Source organism: Tenebrio molitor, chromosome 5 (genome assembly GCF_963966145.1).
Source record: "Tenebrio molitor chromosome 5, icTenMoli1.1, whole genome shotgun sequence".
Taxonomy (NCBI): domain Eukaryota; kingdom Metazoa; phylum Arthropoda; class Insecta; order Coleoptera; family Tenebrionidae; genus Tenebrio; species Tenebrio molitor.
Window position 1 is genome coordinate 2276191 of NC_091050.1, and position 14368 is coordinate 2290558.

The 14368-nt window shown below is 39.5% G+C and overlaps 1 protein-coding gene across 10 annotated transcripts in view; it reads right to left on the minus strand.

Annotated features, from left to right (window-relative positions):
- SoxN (SoxNeuro) overlaps nucleotides 1-14368 on the minus strand; it is a 212283-nt gene that overhangs the window by 50386 nt on the left and 147529 nt on the right. For 3 of the 10 annotated variants that reach the window (XR_011159907.1, XR_011159909.1, XR_011159910.1), the window contains exon 4: nucleotides 11401-11438. The exons of the other annotated variants lie outside the window; for them this stretch is intronic. The gene's annotated coding sequence lies outside the window, so the exon portion shown is untranslated. The remainder of the gene's footprint in view (nucleotides 1-11400; nucleotides 11439-14368) is intronic. 10 annotated transcript variants of the gene reach the window in all.

Genomic DNA, 14368 nt, shown 5'->3' on the forward strand with positions numbered 1-14368 from the left:
CGTAGATAATATTTTCGTAATTATAAAAGTTCCACAGCGTTTTCGGGGCGGAAGAAATTAAAAAATGCCGCTTTTTAAGTAAAAACACTGACAAGTTAATCAAGACGGCGATGAGTCAGCAGCAGTACCAAACATGCGTTCCGAATCTGCGCTAATGACCAGTTTCGACCGACATGACTCGGAGTTTTTCGGTAATTTGTTTTCGGGAGAAGGTGGCAGAGGTGAGGGATGACGAGGGGCCGGTGGTGGTTGCACAATGCGATTTCGGTAATTGCGGGGTGAGGCCGGAATTAAACGGTTCGAATTGGCAACGGCAACAGTCACAGAGGGTGAGATCGTACCGCCGAGGGCGGAAAATTCTACCGCAAAACTATTTCAACTCAGATTTCGGCCAAAAAACTGTTTTTCCGATTGGTTTTTGCTAAAATGGTTGCAGCTGCAGACACCGAACGAAGCTCGTTCCAGTCCGCGGAGCTCAGTAATTGAATTAAATCGTTTACTTAGCTTAACCTTTTATTGTTGTGCAACGAAATGCATTAGTGCTGCGTCCAAATACGTATCAATTGCATCTTGGCGTCGACTCTGCGTTTATGCATGCAGAGTGGTGGGTGCGACTGCGTTTTTACCACTAAAATGGGGCAATCACTGTTACATAAATCATGCGATCGCTTAGTAAATAAAATGAAGGTGTCTGCTGTTGCTACCAGAGAGGCTGAAACTGGTTGCAACAGCAAGATTGTGGACATTTTTCTATTTTCATAGGTAAAAAAAATTTTGATAATACCGATGAGAACGGTGCTATAATAATTAAAATTTTTATTTCTACGTTGACGTTTTTTTAAAACGGATTCTTCGTCAATAATTTTTTTACTACATAATTGAAAAAAGTAGATGTGAGGCTCTGAAGAGTAAATCTTATTTAATCTTGTTATTTATTTATCTCTGAAATGTTTTCTCAATTAAAAATATATCAGAAGGAAGCATTCTGCATATTACGTCTATCCTCCAAAAGATGAATATTTTCTTTCACCTTAAATCAGCTTGCAAAAAATTATATGTATTTCAATTTTTAATTGGGTGGTTGTCTGCGAATGGGGATTTATTAGATTTTTTTTTAATTTTTGCTCCCAGCACGGAATCACAATCAGAATGAAAAATATTTTCAACATCCAAACCAGTCCTAAACATCATTTTGGTTTCAATATATTTTTTTTTTCAATAAATAAAATTTATTTACTGGTCGAATCCGATTCTTATCTTATTTCCAAGTAATTTACGATCGCTGACATTCAGTAAAAATTCTCTACAATTGATAATCAAATCGTGATTCAGCACAGACACCACAGATTTTAAAAACTAGCTGCTGAATCGTGTTTAACTGGTTGTCTACCCATCGAATTTTTTTTAACTAAAATACTAGATGTCAGATTGATTTATTTATAAAGATGGTGTAGAGAGAGGCCCAGCCGATTGTTTGTGGTGTTTTCGCTATAATTTTGCATCGAATCGCCGCCCCCGCGGGCCGTCCCCAATTTAATAAAATCGCAACGGCCGCCTTACAGCCGGCAAATCCTCTCCATATTTAATTACGACGATAATTTGCGTACACAAACAACCAAGTCAGACATTAAAAATCGACCATATGGCGGGACCAGATTACACAGGGGTTGATTTAAATCGCGGTCCGGGGATAAACGGAGAGGTGTTCCAGCGGCCCGGCTCGAGCCGCCCCTGTTCGGGGGCCGCGTTCCGACCGTCACTCGTTCGGCCGACTGGAGCGGCGTCCCCGTCGCCGGGGCCTCCCGCGGGCCGCTCCCCGAACAAAGCACCGCCGCCGATGATGCTTCCTAATGGTCGTCGGCGATGCACCGGACCCGGTCGGAATCGCAGCTGCCATTAATTGTCGTTCCTTCGTATGAATCTGCGGGAGACAAAGAGGCGACCATCGTCCACCAGGTCCTGGAAATCGTAAAGGTTGACAACTTGACATCGGCCTGTCAATGTGAAATTATATGCCCCTTGACTAATTATCGTCACGGCCCCAGCCCCCTGACGAGCGGTTCCACGAAGTCTGTCGTAAACCGGGCCGAGGGGCCAACACCCACGGTTACCTAGCGAGGTTTTACGACCGGCTCGGCTGGGACCGTCCACAAAAAGGAGGGCTATATTTGGACCGGTACCGTTAGTTCAAAATAAACAGCCTTCCTGAACCCTTTCGCCAAAAGTTCTCCACACCGAAACATACTTTTTCCAATACATTTTTACTATCAGTTAACGGTAAAATAATCATTTATGCAACGAGTGCGTAAATGAGCACGTTTTTCACGAGCCGCAGGCGAGTGCGGCAATCCCACGAGTTCCACACAATACAATATAACACTATTACCCTGTATATTTTTAAATAAAAAAATAGATTTATTTTCTATTTAACAGCTAAAAAGTGGCTTTTCTGTTGTGGTAAAATAAATAAAAATATTTAATTGTCGTTCGGTATGCACGATCCAGCCACTAATGAATTAATGGAGAAAGAGGTTTGTGTGTGACTGAAAATAAATGAGCAATTTAACAAAATGGAATTATTTATTTATTGTTCTTGTGTAATTGCCCATCAGTTAAGCGTTCAACTTCGCTGTACCAGACAGACTCATTTATCTGTCATCTGTTAATTGCAAGAATTTAGTCGAGCATTTGGACCAATCTGCATCGGTCTCTTTGGCAATTGGGAACTATTTCAGTTGCGAGTCTTGTTGATAAAATGTACAAACGATATGTCCGAATTCTAGCGAGATCTGTGGTAGAAAGTTGAAGATTTATGTTGAGGGTTCGGAGAATTCAGGTGTGGATTACCTGCGAGGAAAAGCTGACTGTAAAATTTACAACACCCGAGAGGTAGATGTGGCAAAAAATTCGGTGGCTAAAAAAAATTACGGAAATGATTTTTGGGAAAAGAAAAGTACCAAATGTAATACAAATCGGTGTACATATTTTTTTAATTTAATTTACAATTATTGCAAATTATAAAACAATTTTGATTCAGAGAAGCAGCCAGTGGCGTAGCGCTGAAATGTTTTCAATACATTTTATCTTAGTTGTGCACAAAATTTGACCTTGAAAAACTCATTTTCACTGCCCACGAGATCCTCCAAGATTCACTAACTCGTCTGCGACTCGTGCAAAACCATTCGTGAGGTTGGAAATTAGTTCGGTGAAGATCACGAATGGCACCTGGTCGCGCATTTAAAAATGTCCTTTTTCGAGTAAGTAGATCCTTTGTGGCGTTTTTTCGGCGATCCCAATTAATCTTGGACATCCCAAGCAGCGAATGGCCGATTTCCGTTCCGGCAATTTTATTGATGTCATCCGGTGTGGAGTCGCACCAGCATTACGCAATCCGCCATAACTCGTGTTAGATTTATCCACGTTTACATGATAATGGTGACCGCATCGTCCCATGAATCAGGTAGATAAGGAGGATGTGTTCTGCTGGTGCACATTTGATAATTTCCTGTGATTACGGCTATAATTGGGGAAGGGCTGACCGGAAATTGAGGGCGACCGTGTACCTACTTCCACCAGGAAATGATGCTTGTCAATTAGGTGTCGTCGCCTGTCCAAAACCAGGACTCGTATTAATCGCCGCGTCCTGATTTATGGACGTCCACCCAAAAATATCCTCCTGGGCGTTATTAACGTGGAAGCTGACGGAAGAGCGGCTCCGTTGTTGGGCAGAGGGCGCTGCGCGTAAAATAATCCGGAGCCTTCGGGCGCGGATGTCTTTTCCTATATGGGTTTTGACATGGGAATGTATTTAGGTCGCCGCGGGATGATTGTTGACGTGTAACCCAAGTAGCTCCCGGTTTTACCCACTCGTGTGAGCCGAGCTCTCTTTGTCTTCGATCGGTGGAAATGTTCTAAGGTTTCGCTCCTTTGCGCCTTCTTCCATCTAATAAGACGAGAACGGAGAGCGCGACTCGGAAAATTGACACTTTTCATCGACGGTTCCACTTCTGAGTCGGCCAACCCAAGATTACGTTGCTCAGATTTAAATTACTGCATGCTGAGGCTTTCGAACGCAAAGAAAGGTACTAGACAATCAGATACATTTTCAAATGAAAATATAAGAAGCATAAAGAAATTCTTCTCAAATCTTGATGGCTCGATACCAACCAAGTAGCTACATTCTTATTGTGCCCCCAATTAAAAAATGTCACGAGCCGCCACTGCAAAACGTCATATTAAATAATACCCGAAGAACACGAGTATTTTGGAAGATTCATTACTGTAATGTTATTGCAAAAGATAGTGCACTAATTATTATTATACAGTATGATTTTGAAAGTTGTGCAGATATTTTAATTTGAGGTAGTAAGTCTTAAAAGAAGGCAAAATAACCCAACTTGCCTTATACAAATGTTAATGTTTTACAAGAGAATCCAAGGAAATCAGTTTGTTTGAGAATCGCTGAGAGTTTTCAAATTTAGCGGGCAGTTTTGACGTACGACCAACCTAAAATGTCAAATTTTTGGAGGTTATGTTTGGTTTTTACCGTTAAATTTTGTCAAGTGATGATAAAATAGTGTGCAACTTATTCAGAAAACAACAAAAGCTTAAACAAATAAAAAGACTGTAATTGTGAGTAAAGCATTAAATGAAACCTCAAAGAAGTTGCTCAAAATGCCTGCCATCAAGCTTCAGCAGAACGTGTCTACTAGATTTAAAATGCCTTTGATTTGAGGAATTTCCTGAGCGGCGTTTTGAACTCGCAGCTAAATTACAAACTGAAAAACAACCAGGCAAGACGCTGAGTATTTGTTTGTGGCTGGTTTTCAATTTCGTGAAGAATTTTTTCTTCTGCAAATAAAATGCGATCTTTCTTTGGCGCCCAGGATCGCGCTTATTTATTTCGAAACGCCCGAAGATGCTGCACAACGTTTACAAAGGTTCGTGCACTGAGAAGTATGCTTTGAGGAAACTTTTCACTGTAGATTTACCGTGCTAGCTCTGAATGTTCAGGGGTTTCGCCATAGACCGAACAATATCGGTTTTCTCCAGGTTGGTGAAAGCCATTTATGACTTAAATTGAGGTTAAGATTGAGGTTCTTGTCAAGGTGAGTTAATTTTGAATTAAATTACAACAAAAAAAGTCTACTATGATTTTTTTGACCCAGTTTTTCATAAAATTCAGTGACTCCAAAACTTTTTTTGAAAAAATATTAGCCCCCTTTTCTCGAAAGATATCAACATTTGCGATTTGTATAATCGTTACCTATTTTGGAGTTCTATCACTGATTAAAATATCTGCACAACTTTCAAAGTCACCCTGTATTTTAATTTAAAAGTAACTGAATTATTTATAAACATTATACGAAGTAAAAGCATTATTACCAACAAACAATTGTTTTGCTAATTTAAATTGAGCATACTTTTTTTTGCATAATACATGTCATGATATTTCCCGTTGTTTCAGATTTATAAAATTACCTATTATTAATATCATTAATAGGTACATTCATTTCGTAGAAATTTAAAAACTGGAAAACCACGCTCGCTACGATTAGAATAGTGATACATTTTTAGCCGTTTCATTGTCATCTCTATTATATCGACCGTAATTTGAAACAATTTTCAAAAAATGTGTTAAATGAGCTATGGCTAAACGCCGCTTTTACGTTGGAACTGTTCATTACTGTTACTGGACTATTTTCATTTGCTGAGAATACAAATTTTTGTTGCCATTCAATTCTGTCGCCACAAATTCATTTAAAATATTAAAAATTCATTTTCTATGTTTAATTTTTCTTCTTCTTTTTATATTTTACATCTTTTAGTATTCCTTTTCTTTTAACACTTTCTTACTTTAGGACCTCAATTTTTTCCTTCTTTTTAACTTTCTTTCAGCCAGCTTTTCGTTTATTTCACATTTTTGCACGGTTTCTGTAGTCAAAATCTTTTTCACTTTATCTTTGATTTTTCGGTTGTCTTTCTTCATTTGTTTTATTTTCTTTAATCTTCTGGCATTCTTTATCTTTCCCTAAATTGTAACTTTCCTATTTTTAAGCATTTTTGAAACGAATTTCATTAAATGATTCACAATTCCACAATTCGTTTCTTTTTGCAAATTCACTTCTAATCTCGCTTGTTGGGAGGAACTTTCTCTTATTTTTTTTTTTTTTTGTCTTATTTTCTATTCTAAATTGGTAAACACAAAAGAAGAAACAAAAGACAGGTAAGAAAAGTCATATGTTTTTCCTAAAACATTGCGTAAATCGTAAATCACACGTCCACGAAGTTACGAAAATTGTACAAATTCCACAATAATTTCTTCCAGAGCTTGTCTTGATTGTGAGGTCGTGCACCATCTTGCGTATCGTACCAAAGAAGAAAAGAGAAAACAAATGGAAATATGTAATAGGGGATTTGTTAAAATTGATTTTAATGCAAATGCGGTTGATAATTGAGGTAATCGGTGGGAAAGATTGCAGCGATACAGATTTGAAAGAGAAAATATACCCCATCGGTAATAATTGCAGTCTGAAAACTCCACCAGCAGGCAGCGTATGCCACCTAAACGCAGTTAATTGCTTAAGTTATTAACGTGGATGTGAAAAGTCGTCCATTTATTTCGAAACCGCCTAACCCACGCCGCCTCCCGTCTACTTGTCTGTTCCACCGGCCATTACTCGTGTTTTACAAATCGCTTATCAGCATTATCAGCCTTCGCCGCAACAAATGTCATTACGATAAAACCCGTGTCGCGATAGCATTAAAATGATAAAGTATTATGTCCGACTAGCATTTAAACATATTTTTTTCCGCCGCCTAATTCGCCCCACGCAATCAAATATTCATTCCGCCTGCTTAAGGTAGTTAATGATTTTTTTTCCTCATTTCTTAATTATTATCCTCGCATGTATCGACCGGAGGATAACAATGGCGGCGAAAAAAGGAGCGAAGAAAAAAATCGTTTGTGCGCGGATTGTCATGAATGCATAATGAAATGACGGCAATGAGTGTGCAAGTCCGACATAATCAGATAGGCGTCCCGGAGTTTCGAATCCGGGCGACACGGCTCCGGAACACGCGAACACCGCCATCTGATTGTGTAATTACACCTCGCCTATTAATTCACGGCCGCCTTTTGTAAGACGCGCTTTATCGAGCCGGCGGCGGCGAGGTGTCGACGAAGCGGGGGCGGCGAAATTTTCCAAAAATCGAACGATTCGCGTCCACCTTGCCAACGGAAACTGGAAATTGCGCCGATGGTCAACGTAAATTCCGCCGACGGCAATTTTTACTTTTGTTGTATTGTGGGTCGTCGTGAACTATACGACTCAATAAAAAAGAAATAAACCGACCATCACAGTTTTTCCAAAATAAAAAAGCTATTATTTGTTTTCTTTTTTTACGAGTCGAAGCTCGCCGACTTTCCTAGAAAATTAATAAAACCTCGTCCAGCTGCGAAGCAATTTAAAACCAATTCCGATAAGTTTCCTGTTAGCGGCGCTAGACCATTAGGATTATGCAACGAGTATCTAGTATTTCACCTAACCCCTGCGGTCGGCCATTTTCCCGCTAATTGCGCTCCGAAACAGCGGCGGTACGAGTCGGCCGCCCTGTCCGCTCCCAACGAATCTCGAAATTCCCTATTTTCGAACAAAGGGAATCTAATCTGGCATCTCCGCGGACGGCTCGACCCCACGCTGGTCGTGATCTCTTCTGGTGCCGGCGCATTGTGTCACTTCTCGATTTTCGAACGGTCGAATTATGGAATATCGAATCGGAATTAATTTCGGTTCTCGGAACGTTTCTGCGTTTTTGCACAAAAAGGGTACCTACTTATAATAAAACGGTTCCGGGAAGTGGAATGTGCAAGGTGGGGACAATGAACAGGATGGGACAAGGAGTGCGACGCAGCTTCTATAAACAAATTAAATTAGGTGTTACTTACAGAAATACGCCGTTAATTAATGATAAATCTGGGGTTTTTATGGGAGCGCTGGCAGGGGAATTTTTTCCACGTTGAATTATTTTAATTGAAGGCGATGAATGGAATCGCGAATTTATGGGCTTTTTCAGCTCGATGGGATTTTACTTTCGCTCCGGACAGGAACACGCCAGCAACTCTTGCTTGTTCTTTTGGTACACGTGTACGAGCTGCTCGAAATGCTTCTCCTCTTACGAAACACGCACAAAACAAGATCTGAAACGTTTAACGCTCAATTTATCTCGAGAACAACACATTTACGACAAACAAACCGCGTGCCGCATTAATCACATTTTTGCCTTCGGTGGAATTTACGTTCGACCGTCGAAGCAATTTCCGAGCGCTTTTTGCGCTTTCGCCACCGATGTGACGTTCCAGCTAAACAAATTTACCGTCAATTGAACGCGGAAGACGACCAAACTCCCCCACAAAATAATAAAGAGAGGCGAAGTTTGTGTGTTTAGCCACAACAAAACCCGGATGAAAATCGGTAGCTCCGAGTCTGGCACGTAGCCGTCCGGACTTATGAATTATTCAGGACGCATACATTTCGTCGAGATCCAATTTTTTGTTAGGACTAGAACAGAATCTGAGGTGGAGAAATGAAGCCGTCTCAAGGTCTGTACTGTTAAAACCTGACATGCAAATACAACATCAGTCATTGTGCTGGTGAAAAGTGGGCGGCCAAACGGTTAGGCGTTCGAAGTTTAGCCCCGCAACGAGAGGGACGCGGGAGCGGCGATCTACGGCCGCCCCCGAGACAAACTGTTCGCACATGCAACAGTAATAACAGTACCTTACTGTCGTTTCATCGCAAATCTATTTAGAGCTTGTCATGAGATTCTTTTTTTTTTTTTTGAAAAAGTGTCTTTCAAGTTTTCAAAATGGACGAAATTGCTGAAATTGTACAGATAACATTTCGAAACTGGAACTGGATGTTCACTAAATGAGAATTAAAAGAGAATTATACATTTTTTTTTTTGAAATTCATATCACAAATATTTTGGAAATTTCAAAATATTGTATGAAAGCTCTAGTTCTAAGCTTAAAAATAGTATGAGTCATTATGTTGGTAAAAAGTAGGCGGCCAAATAGTTATGTGTTGAAATTTAAGCCACGCAGTTCGCGGGAGATCCGGGAGCGGCGACTTACGGCCGCCCCCGAGACAGTTTTCTCACGTGAAACGGTAATAACAATACGTTAGTGTCACTTCATTGCAAATTTATTTGTATCTATAGTTTGCCATAAAATCCGTTTTTTAACAAGTTTTTGAATTTTTGGATTTTTCCAAATGCATGAAATTGTTGAAACTAAACAAAATTGGGACGGAATGTTTACTAAATGAAAATTTACTGAGAATTATAAAAGCTCTGCAATTTTTGGTCTCAAAACAAAAATTTTGGAAATCTTTTGATTTTTTTGAAAATTACAAAATATTGTGTTGTGCATCAAATGATTATTCTAGTCCTAAGCTTGCAAATTCAACGTGATTGTTCTGGTGAAAAGTGGGCGGTTTAAATTTTAGGTCCACAGCTTGGGAGAGATATGGGAGCGGCGATCTACTGCCGCCTCCGAGATAGGTTAGCGCACATCCAACAATAATACATTAATGTCATTTCATTGAAAATCTATTTATAGATATTTAATTTTTTTGACCACCTGTTTTTGAGTTTTTGAATTTTCAAAATAGTTGAAACTGCTGAAACAATAAAGATACTATCTCGAAACAGGGACCGGATGTTCACTAAATGACTACCAAGTGTGAATAATTTGAGAATTATTTAAAAGCTCAAATTCTTGGAAATCTCCAAACAAAACTTTTGGAAAACTTGTGAATTTTTTCAAAATTTCAAAATATTGTGTTGTATATCAAATGAAAGCTTTAGCACTAAGCTTGCATCTAATGAAAAATAGACAGCCCCACATTTAGGCCTTCAAATTTTGGGCCCCCAGGTATGGGAGCGGCTATCTTCTGCGGCCTACGACTCAAGTTTTCACACGTACGAGGAGAATAATAATACATTGGTGTCATTTCATTGCACAAATATGTGTAGTTTGTCATGAATTTTTTTTTTAAATTTTTTTATTACGTTTTTGAGTTTTTGAATTTTTGGAATGGATGAAATTGCTCAAATCGCAAACCGCGAACCGAATGCTCACTAAATGAGAATTAAAAGGGAATAATAAAAGTTCCAATTTTTGTAAATCTCAAACCAAAAATTTTGGAAAACATGAATTTTTTCAAAATTTCGAAATATTGTGTTGTATATCAAATGGCAGCTCTAGTACTAAGCTTGCGAATACAACATCACTCATTGTGCTAGTGAAAAATGGGTAGCCCCACATTTATGCGTTCCAACTTTGGCCCTCCAACTCGGGGGAGACTTGGGAGCGGCGATCTTCTGCCGCCGACGATTCAGGTTTTCGCACGTGCGACGAGAATAATAATGCATTGGTGTCATTTCATTGCAAAAATATGTGTAGTTTGCCATGAAATAGTAATTTTGTTTACGTTTTTGAGTTTTTGAATTTTTAAAATGGACGAACTTGCTGAAATCTTAAAGGTATCATCTCGGGACGAACCGAATGTCCACTAAATGAGAATTAACAGAGAATTATAAAAGTTCCAATTTTTGTAAATTTCAAAACAAAAATTTTGGAAAACTCGAGAATTCTTTCAAAACTTCAAAAAATGGTATATCGAATGAAAGCTCAAGTCTTAAGTTTTGCAGTTCTCTTAGATTGTTCATAAATGCATATGTGGATTCTATTGGCCAAAGAATTCAAGAACTCAAAAACGAATGGTTTTTTTTTACTTTTTAGCTATCTCATGCTTAAGGTAAGTTAGAAATACAAATACAAAACAAAACTTCATTCATTCTTCGAACACTTTTGGAATTCAGCGTCCACTTTTGCTCCCCGCTTGTTTTAAATTTTTCCCCAGGACCCGAATTTGTCTTCGTCGCCACCACACCAAGCTCCCGCCCCCACCCCCGACCGGTTTGTTTTTATCGTGTTTTGCATTTAACCGGCGGCCGCAGCAACACGAACGAACGAATTTCTGGTGGTCCGTGGACATAACTCACCACAAATGGCACACAATGCTGGTAATTAACATGTGAAATATTACAAAAACAAGTGGAATTATTAATCTTGGGTGAAGTTCGGGAGCGAGATTGGCCTGTCACGAGCGGGATACAAATTGAGGCCGCTCGGGCCATCACTTCTTCTAAATCATCAAGCAAACGCATTAATGGCTGGACGCGTGAGCGTGTGTGTGTGTGTGTTTTGCTGTTCAGATTGCACACGCACACGACTCTATTATTTTCCGGGGGACTAAACGCTTTTTATTAAACAATAAAAGCGACAGGTAAATGGTATTTGCCAAACTGTGGAGTGCGGTGCACGTGACTTACCACGATCTGCGGGGCTCTGGTGGCGGCACGGGGGCGGCCTAAAACAATAACAAATTGCGTTGTACTTGTCGCGGTACACTAGTTTAGCCTATCCAGAAGAATTGCTTTACGAATTTAAATTGCTCACTGTATTAAAAATTCAGCAACCTCGGCTTCGCCTCGTGCCTGAAACCTAGTTTTCGCGATGTAAAAATTAAAATACTCCTACCGTACTGAAATTTTTATGCAGAAGATTTTGTTCGAAATTTAGTAAGCTACAAGATCAGTCTAACAATTTTTACAGTAAGAACAATTTTATTCTAAGAACAGTCATCGGAGCAACAAGGATATGTTTCTACATTTAAGTCTACCAAATTAGCAAATGTCATTGCTCCGCCACACTTTGTGGAGCAAAAGGTTCTAGAGAATTCCAGAAGAAGAAGAAGGATGAGTGTTTGGACATGGAAGACGTAGATATTTGTATATTTTTGTGGTGAAAGCGAAAACATACAAATAAGGATAATTGACAAGTCAAACAAAGGAAACAAACAAGGGTCACGTGATTTTGATTCGTCGTTTGGACAAAAGGCCGTCACCGCCGCCGCCGCCGCCAATCCGGCAATTTTCACACTAGTCACCGCTCATGCAAATTAGCAATTTGTCGACAATAAAACCCCACAAACCTGATCTAATTAACGGGCTCCTATCTGTGGAATCTTTCACGATTTTTAAGCCGGAGCGACAGTTCTTTCAACAGACCGCGCTAATGACTCCATACATCATCCGGTTTTCTCGAATAATAAACCCCCGGCCCCGGCACGATTCCCTAATCGTTCCCCGACGTAATTATGTGCCGAATGCCGTCTCTAATCGTCCGCATGAATTATTCCACGTGTGAAAAACACGTATTGGCGGACGGCACCACCCTCATAATTCATCGGGTGCGTGACAGATGTCGCCGCGATAGCGCCGGCTCAAATCTCGACTACCACATAATCGAATTTCTAGATCCACCGAAGAGATTTACGGCAATTATCGTACCACCGCCGCCCCTCCGGTCCCCGGGGGGAAATAATAACGCGATTTGTAAATTCGACATAATAACCTGGAGATAGTGATCGCAGCTTTTTTCGGCCCAACTTCGTACCTACGGGCTGCAGGTTGTAATGTTGACGCTAATCGGGCCGTTACATCTTGTTTCCTGATGGACGGCGATTTCGGTGCCGTAACGAGGAAGGAATTAGCGGTCGCCGCCGCCGCCGCCGCCTCAACCGCTGCTCTAATGTCCCGCACGATATGGACACTCTCCTCAGGTTTAAATTAATTGACATTCTTGCTACGTCAAGAGAAACATAGTTGTTTGACTATCAAGACCAAAAAGTGCATCTTTTTCGTCCGAGTCTGAGTTTTCTGGTCGAGGTGCGGCCGAGGCTTGAAAACGAGCGAGGACAAAGGCACTTTTTGTCAGAGGTGCACATTACATTTTTTAGGCGACCGCTCGAACTACAAAGCAAAAAACATCATTGAAAAAATTACAAATTTACCTTTTTCAAATAGATAAATTTATTAACGATTTTTTATAGCATTTGTTATCAGCTTGCCAACAAAACGAGACTTATTTATATAATTTATGGTGACAGAACAATTTTCGGATTTGTGGGTTTCGTTGCTAACTTACTCAACAGATGGTGCCACGCTCAGCGTCCGAAAAAGAGTTACATTTCGTCCACTTGTGATTACGGAAAATTACCGTTTTCATTAAGGGCGCCTAAAAAATTAATTTCTTTAGGTTCACCTCAGATCCACAACAAAATTAACATTTTTCTAAATTATGTACCAAACAAATCAGCAAACTCTCAACTGTCACTTCCATTTCTTCTCAGTAGAAGATTACTGTTTTATTTTTTTGTGTTTTTCATTATCACGAAATTGTAAATTTTTTGTCATTTTGAGTGATAAATCAATCTGGAAGGAATTTAAGAAATGACAGGGGTTACGTATTTTAGTGACATTCAGTGCCAACCAGGATTTTTTATTCAGGTTTTAAAAATTACAGTTTTTTTGTCAGTAAGGGAGGGTTAGTTTTGGTTTGCTTTTATTTGGGGTGTTGTTATGACAAATCTAATTTAACCTAAGTGCTGTGTCATTCTCGTATGGTGAGCCAGAATATAATTTATTACCAAGCGAATGAAACTATCGCTATCAATACAAATAATAAATAGAACAAAATCAAATAGCTGCAGAACCGGCTCCGTTATTTTTCAGGTCAGGTCATTTTTTGACGTTTTATATTTATAGCTTCTTTATGTATTTTCCCACTCTGTACTGATCTTTTTTTTTCAACTTTTATCTTCTACTTTTTAGAACCAAAACTCTTGGGATCACCTATTTTACTGTTCAGAATTATAGAAATTCCTTGGGATTTGTCCTCGCTGACTTGACAAATTTGCTTTCCAAACTAATGCATTCTGTGTGTTACTGCCACAGCAGTAATAAATGTCAGTGTCACCTGTTTGTCACCAACAGAAAGCTTAGAATTTTTTAAATAAATTGATGGAATGCTACCCTTATCAATACCCTCCCACGTTTACTGGTACCTGAAGCCGGTCCTGACCAACTGGCAGTGGCAACCACAGGGGTACATGCATCACAGTGACTTACTAAAACTACACGTTAGTCTATACTCCGTTCACTTGAGCAATACATAATCACGTGCACACCACGCAGTCGCGTCGTCGAAGAGTCGAGATCGCAGTGGCGTAACGTACGGTATTTAATAAAAATTTGGGGACATTGAATAGTTTTGAAATCGTTTTCTTTCATGAAGGAAACGACTTTTTTGTTTTAGCCTTAAGGTAATCTTATTGACAAACTCAGAATGACGATAAAAATAAGGAAACTAGAATACGATTAGGAAAACACTGAATTTCAGGGTAAATCATTCTGTATTTGTGGATTTATAAAAAGCAGGTCACCGGAGTTTATATCT